This window comes from Telopea speciosissima, chromosome 1 (genome assembly GCF_018873765.1).
Source record: "Telopea speciosissima isolate NSW1024214 ecotype Mountain lineage chromosome 1, Tspe_v1, whole genome shotgun sequence".
Classification (NCBI taxonomy): domain Eukaryota; kingdom Viridiplantae; phylum Streptophyta; class Magnoliopsida; order Proteales; family Proteaceae; genus Telopea; species Telopea speciosissima.
In genome coordinates this window covers 52,257,154-52,276,921 of record NC_057916.1, presented here as the reverse complement: position 1 = coordinate 52,276,921, position 19,768 = coordinate 52,257,154, and the positions used below count along the sequence as shown (strand labels likewise).

At 40.9% G+C, this 19,768-nt stretch overlaps 1 long non-coding RNA gene across 1 annotated transcript; it reads left to right on the top strand.

The window, feature by feature from the left end:
• Positions 1 to 924: 924 nt before the first annotated feature.
• Positions 925 to 11,451, top strand: LOC122646396. The gene is made up of 3 exons (XR_006330611.1): positions 925 to 937; positions 10,093 to 10,097; positions 11,162 to 11,451. It is a non-coding gene; the product is annotated as an uncharacterized LOC122646396 (long non-coding RNA).
• The last annotated feature ends 8,317 nt before the right edge of the window (positions 11,452 to 19,768 follow it).

The following is a 19,768-nucleotide window of genomic DNA, read 5'->3' as shown; positions in this document are numbered from 1 at the left end:
TGGTAGAAGAGCTTCTGGCCTACAAGGTGGGTGCCAGATTTAACAAGCAGAAATGGAGCAGCATGCTGACTCAGTCGGAACTCTACTATCCCACATTGGTCATGAAATTTTATTCCAATCTGGTGTTAGTTAGAGAGGATGATGATGGCTTCAAGTTGACTTCCTTTGTGAAGGGAGTCACCATTGTCTTCAATGAGGTGGAGTTGGGGATTCTCCTTGATGTATCTGCAGAGGGTGATAGGGTCTATCATCCCCCAGGCAGTGATCCTAACAAGTGTTTGTCTCCAGCAGAAAAACAAAAATTGTTCAAGACTCTCACCAACAATAAGTCTGATGAGAATGAAGATCTTTCCCGATTTTCTCCTTCGCAGCGGGTTCTCACTTTTATTGCCAAGACCAATTTGGCTCCTTCCAAGGCACACAGCACTCAGCCTCCTCTGATGTCCGTAGTACTAGCATACTCCCTATATACTAGCCAGCATATTTGTCTGCCATATGTGATCATCTAGCATATGGCTCGCGTGGTGTTAAATCCTGCCCGCAAGAATACTTTGCCACATGGTAGACTGCTTACCCGAGTCTTTTTGTATTTTGGGATTGATCTCGACCATGACCCCAAGGAAATAAGTACTGAGGGGCCTTTTGGGTTCAATGTAATACAGAAGATGGGATTGTACTGCGATTATGATAGTTTCGGGGAGCAGGTCAGGTATGGGGAGGGTAGAGGACCCAGAGATGTTGATGATGATAGTGATGATGATATCGAGTTCATGGGCTCCGGGCCATTTGCTGTAGGGACTTCTGGTGCACCAGGGGAGGTGAAAGTGACATTCTAATGGCTATCAGACGATTGAACCTGAGGATGTTGGAGGGCTTTGATGATGTCAAGAAGCAGTTCTCCGATCAGGCTTGGCATCTCGAGAGCATAGAGAGAGGGGTGGATGACATCAACACCTTTCTCGGACGTGGTGGCGGTGATGGCGCGGATGATTAGCCCAGCTCTCTCTCCAAGCAATTTGAAGATGTTTTGATCAGGCCTTTCTTTATTTGTCTTTGGATGGATACTTGTGGAACTTTTTCCTTTTGACTTTCCTTTATTTTTCTTGCTTTTCTTTTCTTCTTTTTTCTTTTGATCAGTTAGATTAGGAACTTTTAAGTATGGTGAACTTATAACTTTTGATTTGGGTGGACAGACTCATGTGTTTTGAGTTGGATCAGTTGGATTCATATATTTTGAGTTAGGGAGAACCACAATCACTCCCAAGCAAGAATTTGGAACAATGGTGGTTAGATTTGTATATCTTTTCCTTTGATTGGGCATGACAGAATCACAGGTTTTAAGTTCGAGATAGATGAAATCATGAATGTTAAGTTGAGAAGGACTTAATTGCCTTCAAGGAAGGATTGGGACAATCTGGAAATTGTATTTAGTTATATATATATATATATATTTATATGTTTACTTAGTTCCCTCTTTTGGATCATCTTTGGACTACTGTGGGTTGTTTATGTTTGATTTATCATTGTTTATTGTGGATCATCACATATATTTGCACATCTATTAATCACTCAGGACCCAACAAAATATCAATATGGTTACTAGTTGACAGCCTATGTTTCAAGTCCTAGTTCCATGTTCACCTATTATCTTCTAGGTTCTTGTTTCACCACAATCAGTCTTCTCCTATGTCCGCACATAATCATTTATGTTCTTGAGATTTTAATTTAGAACCTAATTTGTGGAGAGTAAATCAAGAGGTTACGTCAGACTGTGCTCGGTGCAGAGCATCATTGCTCTGATACCACTCTGTCACACCCCCATCCCGATGAAGATATTTTACATTAAATAGGGGGTGACTGGGACAACACGTGTCATCCCAATACCTACCAGGATCACAAATACAGTGTCCCAAGCCACAGTCCACTCTATCATCAAATCATGATAACAGCACGGAACGTACCAAATAGAATATATCGTTCCAATTACAGAGTTAGTGGAAGTAAAATTTAATTAAATCATGTTAGTATAGAGTATCGGTTCTCTAATGATAACACGTAGTACAATTTCAATAGATGTAACCATTCATTTCTCTCCTTAGTATTTAAACATACAGTTTATAAATGATTGTGGATGAATACAGAAATAAATAATAAATTATGCCACTAGGGCACCATTCTTGGGTGTACATTGATATCCAAGTCACAGCCACCGGCTCCACTTGATTCGCATCCAACGGTGCTCATCAAGAGATTACCTGCATATCAACTAAAAGGGGTTGCGCAATGGGGTTAGCTACACTAGCTAGTGAGGGAGTAAAAGAGAATGCACATACATACATACAAACAATTTTAAGCAGAATGATGCATGCTAATGTTAGATTCATTTTCCACCTAACACACAATTCTATAAGTCAAGTGTATGCTACTGTGATAACGCGGGAGACACTGAGGGTCACTTAACTTATCGCCCCTGTGAAACCTCAATTATCACACGGGATCCTACGTTGGTAAAAACCATCAGGTCACCAAGTGGCAGACCCCGATAGCCATCACTACCCCTGACCTAGCCTCTCCCACCTCCACAGGCAACAGGGGCTTAGACTATCCAACACATAAACCCCTGTTGCCAAGGGTCGTAGCATAAGGGAGGAAGCATCCTAGCCACAGATATATTACATGCAAGTCCTATCGTCCCGAGAGGTATTCCGAGTGCATCAACGTCCTATTCCATCTAGTACTCGGGTACCAGCACAACACGGCACATACAGATCAGGATGACATATAAAAGTTTTCATAACTAAATAAATTGGGGTTCCGGTATCGGCACACCCGGCACCGTCACCCGATACAATGGTGAGAATAGTATCACATTCATAACAGTTCACATTTGAGGTAAATAATGCAATGCGCACAATGCTTATATTTATATAATAACATGATAATGGTTGTTTAATATGTATATTCAAACCTAACAAAGTCACCCAAAACCTACTCACCGAACTCGGGTGTCACCCGGCGTGGTTGATATGAATCTCACCAATGCACCAGTTATCCATCGAGTTGGGTAGCCTAAAATTACAAAAGCAATCATTAAAAGGTGTATAGAGGGGCCCCATGTTATGCCCCCAAGGTTAAAATCAAGTTTCAACCAAGACTGTATGAGTGGACTCATGGGCAAAAGCAATAGAGTGAGTCCGCCCCTGACTCCATTCAAGCCAAAAGGTCAAAACATAAGGAGCTGATCCACGGACGGAACTTCTTGCTTGGATCCGTTCGTGAATCCGTTCGATCTCTGAGACACACCCGAGAGCGAGCGGATCCACGGACGGATGCGCCATCTTAGTCTGCCCTTACATCCATTCGATCCCTGAGACATACCCAAGAGGCAACAGACCCACGGGCGGAGGCAACGGAGTAAATCTGGTCCTGCGTCCTTTCAAGTCAAGTCACTGGGATTATACTGGACGGACTATCGGATGGTACCACGATTGGTGGATCCGGTCGTGCGTCCGTCGAAAATCTTTTTCGAGATTTCAAATGGCCTTTTCTCTAGCTTGAAGCTTGGAGTACACCTTACACTCAGGGTCATGGAGGGGGTGTCTTAGGTCTCCCTAGGGTCACTAGGACCTAGGCTTACCTCATGGATTTAAGATCTCATAAGGGTTTGGTCTCACTTAGTCCAAGGGTAGGGTTTCATGGCTTAGAACCAAAGGTTCAACAGCAATGGCTACAAAGCTGCTCATAGGAGCTTGAACCAAGGTTTAGTCAACACCATTAGAACTCCTAATAAGGGCCGAGCATCACCTTGAGTCCCAAATGGAACCCTAGGTTAGCTCAAGCTCAAAGAATCTATCAAAATGGAAATGGAAAGAGGGATGTACCAAGGGTTTAGGTCATACCTTGGTGAGTGGAGCTCCAATCCCAGCCCTAGCCAGCCTTGAAGAACCACCACCTCTTCCTTCCTCCCTTCCTTTCCATCTCTTCTCCTTCTTCTTCTCTTCAAGCCTTGTCCAAACAGCAAGAGGAGGAGATGTGGGGCAGCCAACCTTCTTGGCATACCTTCCATCTTCTTCCCTTCCCCTCTCCTTCCTCTCCTACTTCCACTTCTTCTTCTTCCTTGTCTCTTCTCCTCCACGGTTTGCTTAGGAGGGGGAGAGATAAGGGAATAGGAGGCTTGTTTTATCTTTTAAGGGTTAAATGGGACCTTAGGTCTTGTTTGTTTAGGTGCCCCTAAAATACTTAGTGGTCTCTTGGTTTAAATGGGTTTTAATTTGGGCCTTAGGTCTTGTTTGGTCCATGTCATAAACCATTAGGTCCATCTAGTTAGGACATGTTTGGGTCAACCCTAAGTCTTATAAGACATATTAGTCCTTAAGGTCTGTTTGGTTTAAGTTAGAATAGGAAAACTCATTATTTATTTAAGTCAAGCCTTGTGGGCCCACTCTCATGGCCCAATTAACTATAAGAAGGTAAGGGTGAGGGTTCATCTAGTTCGAGGATCTAATTATGGTGTTTGGGACACGGAGATGTGGGTCCCATAGGAAAATAAATCAAAAGGGCAAATAACAATATGGGCAGATCCTCGAGCGGTATTAGTTCGAGTGAGTTTGTTTGTAACAATCCATGTGACGTCAACCATTGGTGTACCAAAACCCGCAATGTAACATTGTAACAATAAGGATCTCTCAGGTCAAAAGAGTCACTAGTGAGAATTTGTACAAGATTCTTTTCTATACACACACATTATGTGTACTTACATTTATGTCTTGAAAACAACTTTTCTAGTGACATACAATGTAACAACCATGTAAACACGATGTCCAGTCCTGTCCCTAGTTGAGAATTGTTTTGGGTGAAAACTCATGGAACAAACTTACAAGCCATTCATGCAATAATAATAAATTTAAATCTATTTATTCAAAAATTATCCGGGTGTGATGGACACAATCCAATTGTTTCTCCCAATTTCACTTTCTCCTCAACTGAAATTATCCTATTAGGGTTTCTTTGAAAACGAAAATAGGGTTCTGAGCAGTAAATTCTGAAACCCTTTTGTGTTTCTTGATTCTTTCTCATCTACTTTTCTTTTTTTTTCACATTTCAAGTAGTGGGAAGAGTGTTATTCCATCAAGGTGAGTCTTAATTGATCGATGATTTCTTAACTTTACGAGTTAGTTCTTGTTGCTCTAATAAATGATAATCTGTACTTTTTTTGGATGGATGATGATGCAGCTCAATGGTAATCAGTGGGAGCTTTGGTGGAACAACTCAGATAGCACCAACTTGATCAGATATCAATGATTGTCAGGCCATCGGCAGGTGGAGTTGGACCTTAATCATCTCTCCATTGGTTTTCATATCTACATTACTAGCCCTTTTAATTTGACGAGAGAAAAAATTCTATTTGGTTGTAGAATTACAAAACTTTATCTGCTCCATTTCCCTGTCTGGTCTATTTCCCGAAGTCCCTCTAAGAGGGGGAGGAAATGACCACCCTACCCCCAGAATATTATCGTCTCCATTTATCTGTCCCTCCATTTACTCCATTTCATCTAATAGGGGGGATGGACCCCACCCGGGCAGTGTGTTTGGGTAGGGGATAGGATGGTCATTTCTGCCCCCTATGAGATGAAATGGAGGAAATGGAGGGGCAGATAAATGGAGACGATAAAGATCCAATCTCCCCACCCCTATTAGAGGGACTTGGGGAAATGAAGCAAAAAATTTTCCTTGTACAAGGTTAAAATAGGGGTGCCAAGCCCAACATTAACACCTCCGTAACCAAGCCAAAGGGCTTCTGAAATGGGAGACATGTATCAATTTGCTGGTCAAATAGAGATGGGATGCATAGCAGATCTCAGTAGCAGCTCTCTCAATAATAGGGAAAATAGAGTGTCAATTTGCAAGTAGCATATATATGAGAGAAGTAGCAGCTCTACATTTCCATGTCATTGAAAGCCATAGAATGGTGGTCGCCTTAGAGGTGTAGTAGTTGTTACTTGTTAGGGCTTTTCCTTTCGGTTTGTTGTTGTTCAACAATAGAAATAATGGTAGAGGACGTTACTTTAGCACGAAAGGCAATTTGATCAATAGAGGATATATTCTAACGTTTATTGTCCCAGGTTAACAAATTGGGTTTACTTGAACCTAACCCGTTCATTCTGCATGTTGGATTCACATCCTCTACTTCCATTACTTGTACTTCCATCCTACTTCCAAGCTCTATGAGAGTTCCACCTGTCTTTATGAGCATCCAATGGCTGACATCAGCCAAATTCAAATTTTTTTGAATTTCACCCATTTCATGATTGAACCCCCACTCAAACCGGTTCATCCTCACTCAAACCGAACCGAACCCAACCTACCCTTAAACCAATCTAGGGTTTAAACAATTCAAACCCAAAATCCCCAAATAGATTTGGCTATTCATCGTCTTCTTCCCAAAAAATGCAGATTAGGTCAAGCTTCTCCATCACCTTTTTCCCAAAAAACGGGGAGCGGAACAAGCTTCTCTTCTTCCTCCATCCATCGTTCTTCTCTTCTTCTTCCACAAAACACTGTCAAACTAAACCCAAAAACGCAGAGGTTCATGAGCAGAGCAAAGCCCTAAAACGAGTTGTAGAATCGAGACCGTGAGAGGGAAGTGGGGCGGAGCTCAAAAGATGTGACCAGAGCAGAGCAAGCAAGCAAGCATCCATCGTTCTTCTCTTCTTCTTCCCAAAAAACGCAGAATAGAACCTCAGAGCACCACGATCGAATATCTCGGCCGAACTTAGGATGCTTTTCTCCTCTACTTCCGAAAACTGAGGTGTTCTTCATCCATTGTCTTCTTCCCAAAAACGCAGAGGTTCAGCTTGAGCTCTTCTATAAGTATTTTTTTTTCTTTTGGAACGTCTCGGCCGAATTCTAATGAGGTGTTCTTCATTCATGATGCTTTATTATTTTTATTTGATGCCATGTTTCCTGCTCTGAAATATGAATTTTGCTGCTATTTCATTAGGGTTCTTTACGTTTTCTTGCACAGTAAACTAATTTTGTTACTCATGAGCATGACCCACTAAAGCTAGATAAAGCTATGGATATGACTAGAGCCAAATTTTTAGGTTTTTTTCCTTCTCTATTTCTTCGCATTCCTTAGAGTAAAAGGATGATCTGTTTTGTTTGATTTTAGTGCTTTTTTCACCAACCAAATTGATGGGTGGATCTGCAGAAAACACAATCCTACACGATCCATCAAGTTCTCACTCAATTATTGAATGAGAAAACCTATTCATTTGAAAAAGTATGAGTATTCAAGTGTCATTTGGCAATTCGTGGTACTAAATGGTATATTGTGTTTACCTTTATGCGAGTGAGGACCAATTCATGGTGGAAATTTTCATTTGGCACTGTCGCATTGCTCAAGAGTTGGATGCAATCACCAAAAGTGGTAGGGAAAGAGATTACCAATGTTGAAGAAAAACTTAGACAGAGAAAATAAAAGTGTTGTTAAGCTTAAAATGAAAAGAAAGACTTTTTTCAATTGATTACTACTTTCCCTTGATTTTTATGAATCTTTTGACATGGTCTGGTAGACATATTGAGGACTAATTTTGTTAAAAAATTAATGGAGCTTCTCCCCACAACCCATTTGGTTTCTCAGTACAACCATCAAATCCATGATGACCTCCATTGTTGCTACCAAGGAAGAATTTCTGGTTTTCTTCAACCCCATTAAAGAGATATGTCCCAAGACCCATCAGCTGCTACTGCTGCTCACCAGTAACACTACCACCACTATCACCATATTCAAATTCAATCTCTTTTCCATAGCTGATCTTGTTGTTGTTACTTCCATTGGAAGAGCTGCAACTTGGTTCAGCAGTACCTCCAAACATGAGAAAATTGTCTTTCACTTGGTACTGATACATGGGAACCACTAAGCTTTCTTGAGTTCTAAGAAGGGAAGCAGTAGTAGGAGAACTACTTGTGGTAATAGAAACATTGGTGTTGCTCCAAAGAATGTAATGGATAACTGAATTAAAATATGCCCATCTGATCTCAGAATCTATAATCTTCAATGGATAACTGAACCAGTTTAGTTCATTTTGTTCCTAAAAATCCATCATGCATTTCATTATCTTTTTGTTGATACTTAGTTTCCCTCATATTTGATCACAATCAATTAATGATTGGATGGTGAGCCCTTAGCTCAAAATGGTAGAGCACCTGGGAATTCCAGAGTATGATGATTCAAATCCATCAGGACTCATACTCCTAAACTGATATGATATTACCAGCTATGGCTATCTAGCATGCAATGTTGAAATGTCCTTGTCTTTATTATTATTATTTTTTAAATTCTTTTTGTTGTTGGTGTCGATTACTTTTAAAGACTGATGTGTAAAACCTAACACGATGCAGAGAAGAATGGAAATCATAAACACAATAACACAATGCGTACAAAGATTTACGTGGTTCGGCAAGGTTGCCTACATCCACGGTGAGATGAGATCTGTTTCACTATCAATGGAGAATAGGGTTACAGTCGCTCATTCCTCACACCTCTCTCAGATTTTCAATACTGAGAAAGAACTCTCGCTACAGATTTATAGCGAAACACTATACAGGAAATTTACCGAAATACCCATATAGTCCTTAAAAAATTGAGTGAATTCTTGAGTAACACACACAATCCTTCATCAGAAGTCAAGACACCAAACCCTAGTGCACTCATAATACCAATAGTACAAAGAAAAATCTATAAAAAAAAAACCCAAAACTTAGTGCACTCATAATACCTGAAACAGTGAATAGCTGATTTATAGGATCACCGACCCCAAAACAGAGTGAATTCTTGAATAACACAGTAAAGGAGACTAAACTAGGAGTACATGTAAATAGTCTCACTACCATCATCAAGAACCCAGATTTAAAGAGAAATCCAATAACAGTAAATAAAGAACCTACTAAATCATGTATGAGAGTCTTGATGGACTCAGACCATCATCTCCTAGGTACAAACCCAGGTGCTCTTTCTTTTGAGCTAAAGACTTATATATTGCATAATCCATGTTAGTTAAGGAGCAATCAATCAAAAAAAATCTAAATTGTCAAACTATAATATCTAGAAAAATAGACTTATGCCAATATTTCTCTTGGTGAGGCTGTCAAGTATCATAGTGGCTCTCTCCATTAATCTTTGGTTGGGCAACTTTAAATTTCCCTTGGTGTATATTTTATCTTTCAGAGTTCCATAGGGCTTCAGTTTTTTATGTTTAGCTTGATAGAATAATTCATGCGGAACATTCATGGAGATCAATGAGCATACAAATAAAACCAGGGGTGTGATTGGCGTACCTGGATCCATAGTTGTGGAAGCCGAAACCGAATACCTTTTTACGATCTCTGTCGCACACAAACGTTGGTCTGATCTCCCCTCTTCCACTTTTCACTTTAGGTTTTCTTAGGTTAGTCACTTAATGGGTCAGTGACAACTATTTATAGTGGTGAGGGTAGGGACCAACCCTGCAAAGAAACTAGGGTTTCTTTCCCATTAAGGAAACAATACCTTAGGTCCACACATGGAAACTGGACTCATACCATTAAGGTAGCTCCCATCAACACAACTAAACTGGTTTTGTTAAAATAAAGTGAGACTATGCCAGCCCACCTTATGGAAATCTTACATAGCTAACATAAAAAAAAATGCATTTGGTCATAAGTTTGTTCATCTATTAGCAAGTCTAACAAAAATAAATCAGAATTAAGAACTTAGAAAGAGCATGGTTTGTTGAATAACTGTTGTCATAAGTCTGTTCATCTATTAGGAAAAAATGCATATGCAAGTCTAACAAGAATAATTCAGAAATAAGAACTAAGAAAGAGCATGGTTTGTTGAATGACTGTGGTCATAAGTCTGTTCATCTATAAGGAACAAATGTATATGCAAGTTTAACAAGAACTCAGAAAGCAAGAACTCATTTAGCACAGATGAAAGTGTAATGATCTGTAAAAGTATGACGGTTCTCTCATAATCTTAGAGAATTCAACATTTACTAATTAGAATGTAAATGAAAGTGCAATGACTTAGAACTTGCTTTTTGGCACTAGGGAGAGTTCAATTTTCTCCAATTTTAGAATCCTAGCGGCACTAAGGATGGTGGCAGAACCTGTGAGAACAATTGAAATCAAGGTCAAACTTAATCAACCACAAACAAAAGAACCTTTTATAATGAGCACTGGTGACATAACAGATTTACAACAATCAATCCAAAAAACACATGATCAGACAAAACCTAAATACAATCCATTGCCACATTGACAGGGCCAGTTTGAAAGAAGAGTACTATAAGAGTACTATCATGGAAATTAAAGAACAGAGAGCACCACAAAGAAAGGTGAGGAATAAGAGTAGGAGAAGAATACAGCAACAAAGCACTACCCGTGAAGGTAATGGTATGTGCTTTTAAACGGGTTTTAAAAGGAGCTTTACAAAAAAGATGGAATCCCCTTGTCATGGTATGTGCTTTTAAACCTGTCTTTGGATTCTTTTTAATGCGGGCATCGGCACCACCAGTGCGTCTAAAATTAAAATGACTTCGATTGAAAGATAACTTTCCTAAGCATGAATTCCTCAAAATAGGACATAATATTAAGGGAGGCACACTTCCGGACAGGAAACTACTTCCCTAATATTAAAAGTGAGGAATTAAAGCTTTAGAGAAATAACCAAAGGCATAATAATATCTCTTGATTTGAAATAATGGAGAGCATATGAGAGACTTCACAAACTAGAATATAAATAAGGGTAATTTGAATGTCTCTTTCTTGCAAGGAAAGTAAAGACGTACGGCCCGGGCTTCAATGTGAATCTTCACATATGTGAGCATACGTGAACAACTCATATTCGTTCAGATGGAATATTCTCATAGATTGAATTTCATCTGAACGACTGTGAGTCATTCACGCATGCTCACGTACGTGAAGATTCCCCGCTCACTTTCTCAGTCTCGTCAACCTTTTGCACCTTTCCTATGTAAAATAACCTTTCCTATGTAAAAATTTATCTGTTAAAATGACTCGTTTTTGGCTTCAACACCCATCCTCACTTTACCTTCTCCTCTTTTTCACTCATCAGAGATTAAAGTTACTTACGGCATTCGATTGATCGGAAAGACAGCGAGAGAGAGACTGAGAGAGGGATGGGTCTAACGGATGTCTTCAACTCCGTCACCGAGAAGGTGAGGAGAAATTGTCCAAATGTATCGGAACCTGTTGGCAACGCATGCCGGAGTTCTTATTCTTTGGGTCGTGCCGCCGTTCTTAAGATCGATAATGTCGTTAGAGTGAACGGATCCCAGAAGCTGACGGAGTACATTCCCGGCCCTGAAGCCCGGCAGAAGATCGGTGTCTACGCCCTCAATATCTTTGACAGTCCCCTCGGCAAAGAGGGTCTCAAACTCATCCCAGGTGATTCATTTCTCTCTCTCTCTCACACAACTCTAATGACCATTCTGCGACAGTTCTTCAGAGCATTGTTGGAAAAACAGGTTTTCACTCGGGAAAATCGGTCGAATCAAGTAAAAAATTGGGAAAACCTGGTCAAGAACCATGTAGACTCACCTAGTATCTGGTTTTGGTTTTGTCCGACTGATGAGAGACTCGGTCTTTTTTTCAAGTTTGGTTCTCTCTCTTCCTCCCCCCTCCCTCTCTCACTACCGAGGCCTCACTGCATAGCAACCACTTGTGTCGGCATTAGCACCCCCATCTCCCATGGCGCATAGAAATCCGGCCGATTGGTCTACCCTATCAAGCTACCCTTTGTGCCTGTCAAAGCTAGAAAATCCAAGAAATATTTTTCTTCACCTGGTTTCTCTTTAAAATCCTAGTTCCCAGATCACAAGCTTTGCTCCCAGAAACCAATGAAGCTTTAAGTCAAAGTTTTTCAAACAAAATATGATCTCGAATTAGAAACTGGCGGGCCTTTCTTCCAGCAGTACAGTGTGATCGGCCGTGACCTCAAAACCCTTGCAGCCTCTGTTTACAATAAACTGAACGGCAGAAAAATTAGGGTTTTAGAGAGGGATCCTAGGAGATGGGTGGTGACGCATTTTATGTGGATCAGATTATTAACATTTGCACAACTTGGAATTTATAAATTTCTCTCTCTCTTTTTCTTTTCTATTGTTTGGTGAAAATTTTTCTTGATTGTATATTCTTAACCTTAATTTTTATTCTGATATGTGTTTTTAGGGGCATCTTTAGTATATGAAACGTATAAATGGTCCCAATCCGTTCAAGATGACAAAACAAAGGTTAAGAAAGCTGGGATTCACAAAGCACCAGACTCAACTTCAGTGACGGCAATCCTGAGAGATTTTATACAGAATGGATCCGTGGGGTAGAGATTTCTTGGATTCTCTGTTTGTTCCCAATGTAGGAACTGCGAAGAAGAACCATCAACAAGAGGGTATCTCGCAAGGGTACTAGTTACTACCTGCTAAATAAAAATAAAAAAATAGTTTGATGGTGTTTGGACTATTGAGAGTTTGGTTTTTGTATTTATTACTGGGAACATAATCAGATTCTCTAGTTATGATACTCTAAAATGCTTTTTAAAGTTGATGAATCTCTTCTCTCTGTTATTATGAATCGTTCATACTCCATGCTTGTCAAATCATGAATAAGGTCATACGGGGGATTCGGAGTGGGCAAATTCATCCAAAGCAGACAAGCAGTGTCCGATAAGGGAATTCTTCAACTTTAAGAGCCTCGTTCCCTTGTCATCTTAAAAAAGATCTTTTAGTCCCTTCATCAATAAACATAAATTTTTATCGTATGCGGTTTCCTAACCGGTGCGGTTCCCTAGTGCCTCTCACAAGAGGAAGGTGGACCCCACTCGGGTAGAGTGTTCGATCAGGTGTCCCAGGTGGGTCCTACCCCCCTCTTGTGAGAGGCACTAGGGAACCACACTAGTCAGGGAACCGTAGACGATAACGTTTCCTATAAACATGGGATGCATTGGACGGAGATTATCAATTAATGGACGAAGTGTTAGCGGACTCTTATGCCCATAACCATTTCATTTTGGTTAGTTTGTGATTTCGACAAAAATTGTCTTCTTCTTCACGAGCGATCCTGGTGCCTGAAAATCAGAGAGTAAAGGGGCGGAGCTAGTCTTTGGGGGGACTCTCCGATGATCAAGTCAGTATTCGTAATTAGAATAATGGGAAATAGATGAGTAACTGAGTATTCCGATTAAGGATCCTTTATCTCTTGCCCCTTCTACTGTATTTATAGGTTAAATGGTCTAGTTCCCTTGATAGTCAAATAACTTTGAATTGACGAGAGTCCTAATAAGGATGGAATCCCTCATTTGGGGGACTTTCCGTTTCTCTGTAGTGTTCTGAAGATGTGCACGAGACATATAGAAAAATGATAAGGTGTCAATCACGGAAGTCAATTTTGTTGATTTGTTTCTGTTTGGGGAGAATCCTCATTGATCACGTGTGTAATTCAGTCACGCCTTTGTGTATAATGCCACATGTCAAGTGTCTATTGGGTGGAGATAATTGTCCACATCAGTTGCCCCCCCCTCCCTTCCTTAGGTTAGAACTAAGTTGAGGGAGGACTGTCTTTAAACACTGAGCATAACTATTAACCGCACAACCCATAGGATTGTTGTTCATCGTGGAGGTGGAAGAAGCTAATGCTCAAATGTCAATTTGTTTTCCACATAGAGAAGCAGATTTTTGTTCAAAGCAATGGGAACAGAGTCGATGCTCGGGTACCAAACTACCAATGCATTGTAAGAAGTGACTATTCATCTGAGATGCATCTCAAAGGACTTGTCGTTTCATCAACCGTAGTTGCATGTGCCTCAAGTCTCGCAAAGCATTAGTGTCCTTTTGGAAGCCGTGTCTAATAATGGGACGTTCTGAAAAGGTGAATATCAAACGGTTCTTCTCTAGCTTTAATGTGAGAAACCTATTAAAGAAGCTTCTCTCAGGATATTGACACGTGTGTCCTTGTGTGGTGATTGAAGAGACGTTCAGATCTCACTGTTCCTTGGATATAAACCTTCTTGTTGAGATTTGTTCGCATTTATTTATACTTCCTTGTTTTTGGAACAAAATCTACTCTTTGCTTACTTCGTCAGTCGTTCCATTGTTTCTCTGCAACCCCAAATCTTCAAGCTTTTGTGGTGGTGTTCTTGCAACCTTCACAGTTCCTTTCATCTTCGTTTCTTCTCCGTTGGTAGACCCGATTTACTATAGCATGCCTAAAAAAGAGAAGCTTGATTGTCCCTTGATGAAAGGCACTCTATGGTAATGAAGAGTTAACCATTGAGATATTCTTATTGGAGCCACTAGGTGTGCTCTTTGAATTAGAACTCTTGTGGACATACTTTACCTGATATAGCGTGCCTACAAAAAGAGAAGCTCGAATTGTCCCTCAGTAACAATGCACCCTATGTTAGTGTAAGGTTAACCATAGGACCAATCTTATCTGAGCCACTTTGTTTGTTCTTCATGTGCTAATACAAGTTTGACCTAAGAATCACCGAACAATGAAGAATTTATGGTATGACTATGTCAATCACATCTTAACGGTGTGGAGATATTGGTCCCTCTCACGAGGGAAATCATTCTGAATTCAATACGGATGTCAATAGCCCTTCATGATAATGTAGTCATACTATCAATTACCTGAGTAAGGTGGATCAAAGGGATACTACGTGTTGACACATGAACTAAATTGTCTATACATATCCATGAAATATCAAAAGGCATAAAAAAAAAAATAAAAAAAAAAGAAATTCATAATCCTTTTGTGTCTCGAAATAAAGTTTCTCTTGCTTATATAAGGCACAATTCCATGTTCAGAAAATTTCCCTCTACTCGCGTGGGCTCGCCTCAATAATAGGCTAGCTCGAATCAATCTGATCCGCTCCCCACTCCCTCCGTTCAGCAAGGATTTCAGATTCTCCCTTTTCTCCACTTAACTTGTGAGCCAGAGTCTAGTCAGATCATTTCCAAATAGAGACACCATGGAACCATCAAACAATGATTTACCGAAGTACAATTGGACCAAAAAGTGAATCAATTTAGGATGAGGTGGCAAAAATAAGACAGCTCATGTCATAGATCTTGCAAACAGTGCAAGGCTAGTCTCAAGGTGACACAGTACCCATTATCGGAAAGCCAGTTACCCCCATGGCAACATTGATAGTGTCCAAGGCACACACACAAGATTTGTGATAGAAGGAGAGGATGTCATGATTGATACCCCTCACAGGTATCCCAAGACTGAAAGGAAGCATAAGGTAAGGGAAAAGATAGAAAGGCTTGAGGCCCTAGTCAAAGGCAAGGTCTACAAGACTACAGAAATTGAATTGGCATTCTTTCCGGAAGGAAGGATACCAGAGGACTTCAAATGGAAACTCGGCAAGTTTGATGGGACTGGAGATCCTAAAGACCACCTTAAAATCTTTACAATTTTGGCAGAGGTTTGGAATCTTGCTGAAAATCCAGAAACAAAATGAACATAATTAAATTATAAGGGAAGTGGAGATACTGTCATTCAATCCATGAAAATCTACATAAAACTCTTTTGCATGCCATCGTTGATCATCTCCACCTTGTAATCGTTCATCATCCTAACATGAAGAGAATAAGCCAAAATAAAGTAAAACCCATCTAAAAAGAGTGGAGGAAATTTCAAAGGAAAAAAGAGAAAAAAAAAAGGATAATCAAAGAATCTATAGCTTTATCAGGTCCATCTCTTAGTGTTTGCTTGGGGAAGACATGATTTTATTTCTAGTTTGGGAACCAGTTTGCAGCTTTAGAATTCAGTTACAGATGAACTCTCGTTGGTGGGAAGAAGAGTAGAAGAGACGGCACTAGTTGTCACAGAAGGGAACAGCAGGGTTCTTCTTGGAACAAAAGAGAACAGAAGCAGCAAGACGACACTGGTTGTCGTCTTTGATGGGTACTCCGACAGCAATAGACTGAGAGGAGTGAGAGAGAAAATCCTAGAGAGTATCATAGTGGAGGAAGGGGAGAGAGCGATGAGTGGAGAGAGGAGAGAAAAAAGCGGGAAAGATTGGGTTAGGGTTGTTCATTGGGTTAAAAATTTGGCATTTCAAAATAGGTCGTCCGATTTGAGTTGTACATGTGTCGTTATTTTGATGGGGTAATTGAGAAAATTTGTGGGATGGAAAATTTAGACAATAAAAATCTATTTCTCCCATGCTCTTTATTCTGGAGGAGGAAGTTCTTTGCACGAGACCCAACTTTTTACTAGACAACAATAAAATTAAAGCCCTTCCAGGACCCAGAGGTGTGAAAGGTCCTAGCCACCCTCTTTTTGTCGATGATGTAATTATTTTTATGAATGCATCTTCTAGATATATCTCAGATCTCAAGTCCTTGATCATGTACCAAGAATTTTTGGGGCACCGGGTGAATTGGAGAAATGTAAATTGTTTTTTGGCAGAGTTTCTCTTCAAAGGTAGCATATTATTTTAGAGCAGTTGGGAATTCCTGAAAGTTCACTCCCTACCTGATAGCTGGGCATAGAGATCTTCAAAGGCCGAGTGAAGCGTGACCATCTACTTCCCTTAATTGATAAGATAAAGGGGTGTCTTTTGGGCTGGAAAGACAAGCTCTTGTTGATGGCGAGTCGAGTGGAGTTGCTCAGATCGATGATCTCAGGTACTCCAGTTCATAATTGTTCTATTTATTGGTGGTCAGAATCTCTGGTGAAGATCTTGGAGAGATGGATGCACAACTTGACTTGGTTAGGTGATTTGGAATCTTCCAAAAAGGTTTATGTCAAATGGGAGGCGGTAAGGCGGGCTGGGAATTCAAAGATTATGGGATATGAACAAGGCTCTCCTATGTAGTTGGTTTGGCAGATAAAACATGGTGAATCTACAATGGGGCAATTTTTTCAGGCCAGATTTGTCAATTTTGGGATAATACACTGAAGAGATGCTAGAAGCCATCCTGTATTTGGCCAAGGGTTAAAAGGATGTGTAACTTTGTTTTGATGAATGAACGGTGACTGGTGGGAAATGGGCAAAGTATAAGATTCTGGTTTGACAGTTGGTTTGGTCCCTCTTCCATAGTTAAGCTATCAAACTTGAATCAAGCCATCTTTCAAGGGTATAATAGTAGAGTTTTAGAATTCATCCAAAACTCTTCTTGGTGAGTCCCTCAGGTGGAGTCACAATTTTTAAATGCAATTTTTATTTCTGCCCAGGAGGTAAGGATGCCTAATCCCCCCTTCAATGATGTTTGTGTTTGGTCTCATTCTCCTTCTAGTGAATTTAGTGTTAAAACAGCTTGTGAGGTGCTCAGAAAAAGAAATCTAAAGGCAGGTTGGTGCTCTATGATCTAGCATAAGGGTCTTTAGCCTTGTCACTCAATCTTTGGATGGGAAGCTTCCTATTGTTGATAAAGTTAAGAACAAAGGGATCGTCTTCTCTTCCAAGTGATCTATTACACCCGCACCCCAAATGTACCCAAATTCCCCGGGGCAAATTAGACCTTACCAAAGGGTAATGCCCTATGGTTATGGTCGACATTAATGTCCTTGAACTTAAAATATTATTATAACTATCCCCTCAAAGTCCTAGAAGTGTGGGTCAAAGCCCCGTAACTTTTCTTGAAGTTTGGGCCCTGACAGCAGCACCGAAGTCACGAACGGACTCACTCAAACTAAATCTGCTTGAGGATCCGCCCATGCTGTTACCTGCCCTTTCGGTTTAATTTTCTGTAGGACCTATACCCCCGTGTCCCGGACACCCTAATTAGACCCCTAGACTAGATGGACCCTCACCCTTGTCATTAATTGGTTAAATGGGCCATCAGAGTGGGCCCACAATGCCTAACTTAAAGAATTAATGGGTTTTATACCCTAACCTAAACCAAACAAGCCTTAATAGACAAATAGGTCCTATGGACTTAGGGTGCACCCCAAACAGGCCCTAATTAACTAAATGGACCTAATGGTTATGACATGGATCAAACATGCCCTAAGACCCAAAACTAAAACCCATTTAGACCTAAAGACCACTAAGTGTTTTGAGGGTACCTCAACCAAACATGACCTAAGGCCCTTTCCTACCCTTAAAGGATAAGAGAATCCCTTTATTCCCTTATCTCTCCCCCTCCCAAGCAAACCGTTGAGGAGAAGAGACAAGAGAAGAAGGAGAAGGAGGAAGGAAGAAGAAGAAGAAGTAGAAGTAGGAGAGGAATGAGAGGGGAAGGGAAGAGGATGGAAGCCATGCCAAGGTGGCTAGTTGCCCCACATCTCCTCCTCTTGCTGTCCGGACGAAGGGAGAAGAAGAAGGTGAAGGAGAAGAGATGGAGAAGATGGTTGGAAGGAAGGAGGTCAAGAAGGCTCACCTAGCCTTGCCCTTGCTGCCTCCATTGAAGGTGAAACCTCAAACCGTTGGCACTTCTCCATTTCCCTTTTCATTTTGAAGATTCCTTAAGCTTGAGCTAACCTAGGGTTCCATTTGGAACTCAAGTGATGCTTAACCCTAATTGGGAGCTCTAATGGTGCTAACCTAGCTTTAGAAATGGTTCCTATGAGCTGCATTTCAGCCATTACTGTTAAGCTTTGGTTCTAAGCTAAGAGACCTTACCCTTGGACCAAATTGAGACCAAACATTTATGTGATCTTGGATCCATGGGGTAAGCCTAGGTTCTAGTGACCCTAAGGAGACTTAGACACCCCTCCCATGTCTCTAAGAGCTGGGTGCACTCCAAGCTTCAAGCTGGAGAAGAAGCCCTTTGAAATCTCGAAAAAGGCTACCGACGGACGCACGACCGGATTCACCAATCGTGGTACTGTCCGTTAGTCCACCCAGTGTAATCCCTATTATTTGACCTGAACTGATGAATGAACGGATTCAATCTGTTGCCTCTGCCCGTGGGTTAGTTCACTCTCGGGCATGTCTCAGGGATCGAACGGATGTAGGGGTGGATTAAGATGGCACATCCTCCCGTGTGTCCGCTCGTTCTCGGGTGTGTCTCAAAAATTGAACGGATGCACGAACGGACCCAAGTAAGATGTTTCGTCCGTGGATCCGCTCCTCGTGTTTTAACCTTTTGGCCTGAACGGAGTCAGGGACGGATTCACCCTATTGCAACCGTCTGTGAGTCTGCTCGTGCTGTCTTAGTTGAAACTTGATTTTAACCTTAAGGGCCTAGCCTGGGACCCTTCTATACATGCTTTAATGATTGCTTTTGCATGTTTAGGCTACCCAACTCGATGGATAGTTGGTGCACCGGTGAGATTCATGTCAACCACGTCGGGTGACATCCGATGTTTGGTGAGTGGGTTCTGGGTGACCTTGTTGGATTTGAATTTGTATATATTTAGCAATCTTAAGCATGCTATTATATAATTATAAGCATTGTGCGCATTGCATTATTATTCAAATGTGAATTGTTATGAATGTAATATTATTCTCACAAATGTATCGGGCTATGGTGTCTGGTGTGCCGGTACCGGAATCCCAATTTATTTAATTATGAAAAACTATTATATGCCATCCTGATCTGTATGTGTCGTGCCGTGCTGGTACCCAGGTACTAGATGGAATGGGACGTTGATGCAGCCGGAATACCTCTGGGGACGATAGGATTTGCATATAGTATATCTGTGGTTAGGATGCCTGTTCCCTTATGCTACAACCCTTGACAACAAGGGTTTACGTGTTGGATAGTCTGAGCACCTGTGGTCTGTGGAGGTGGGAGAGGCCAGGACAGGG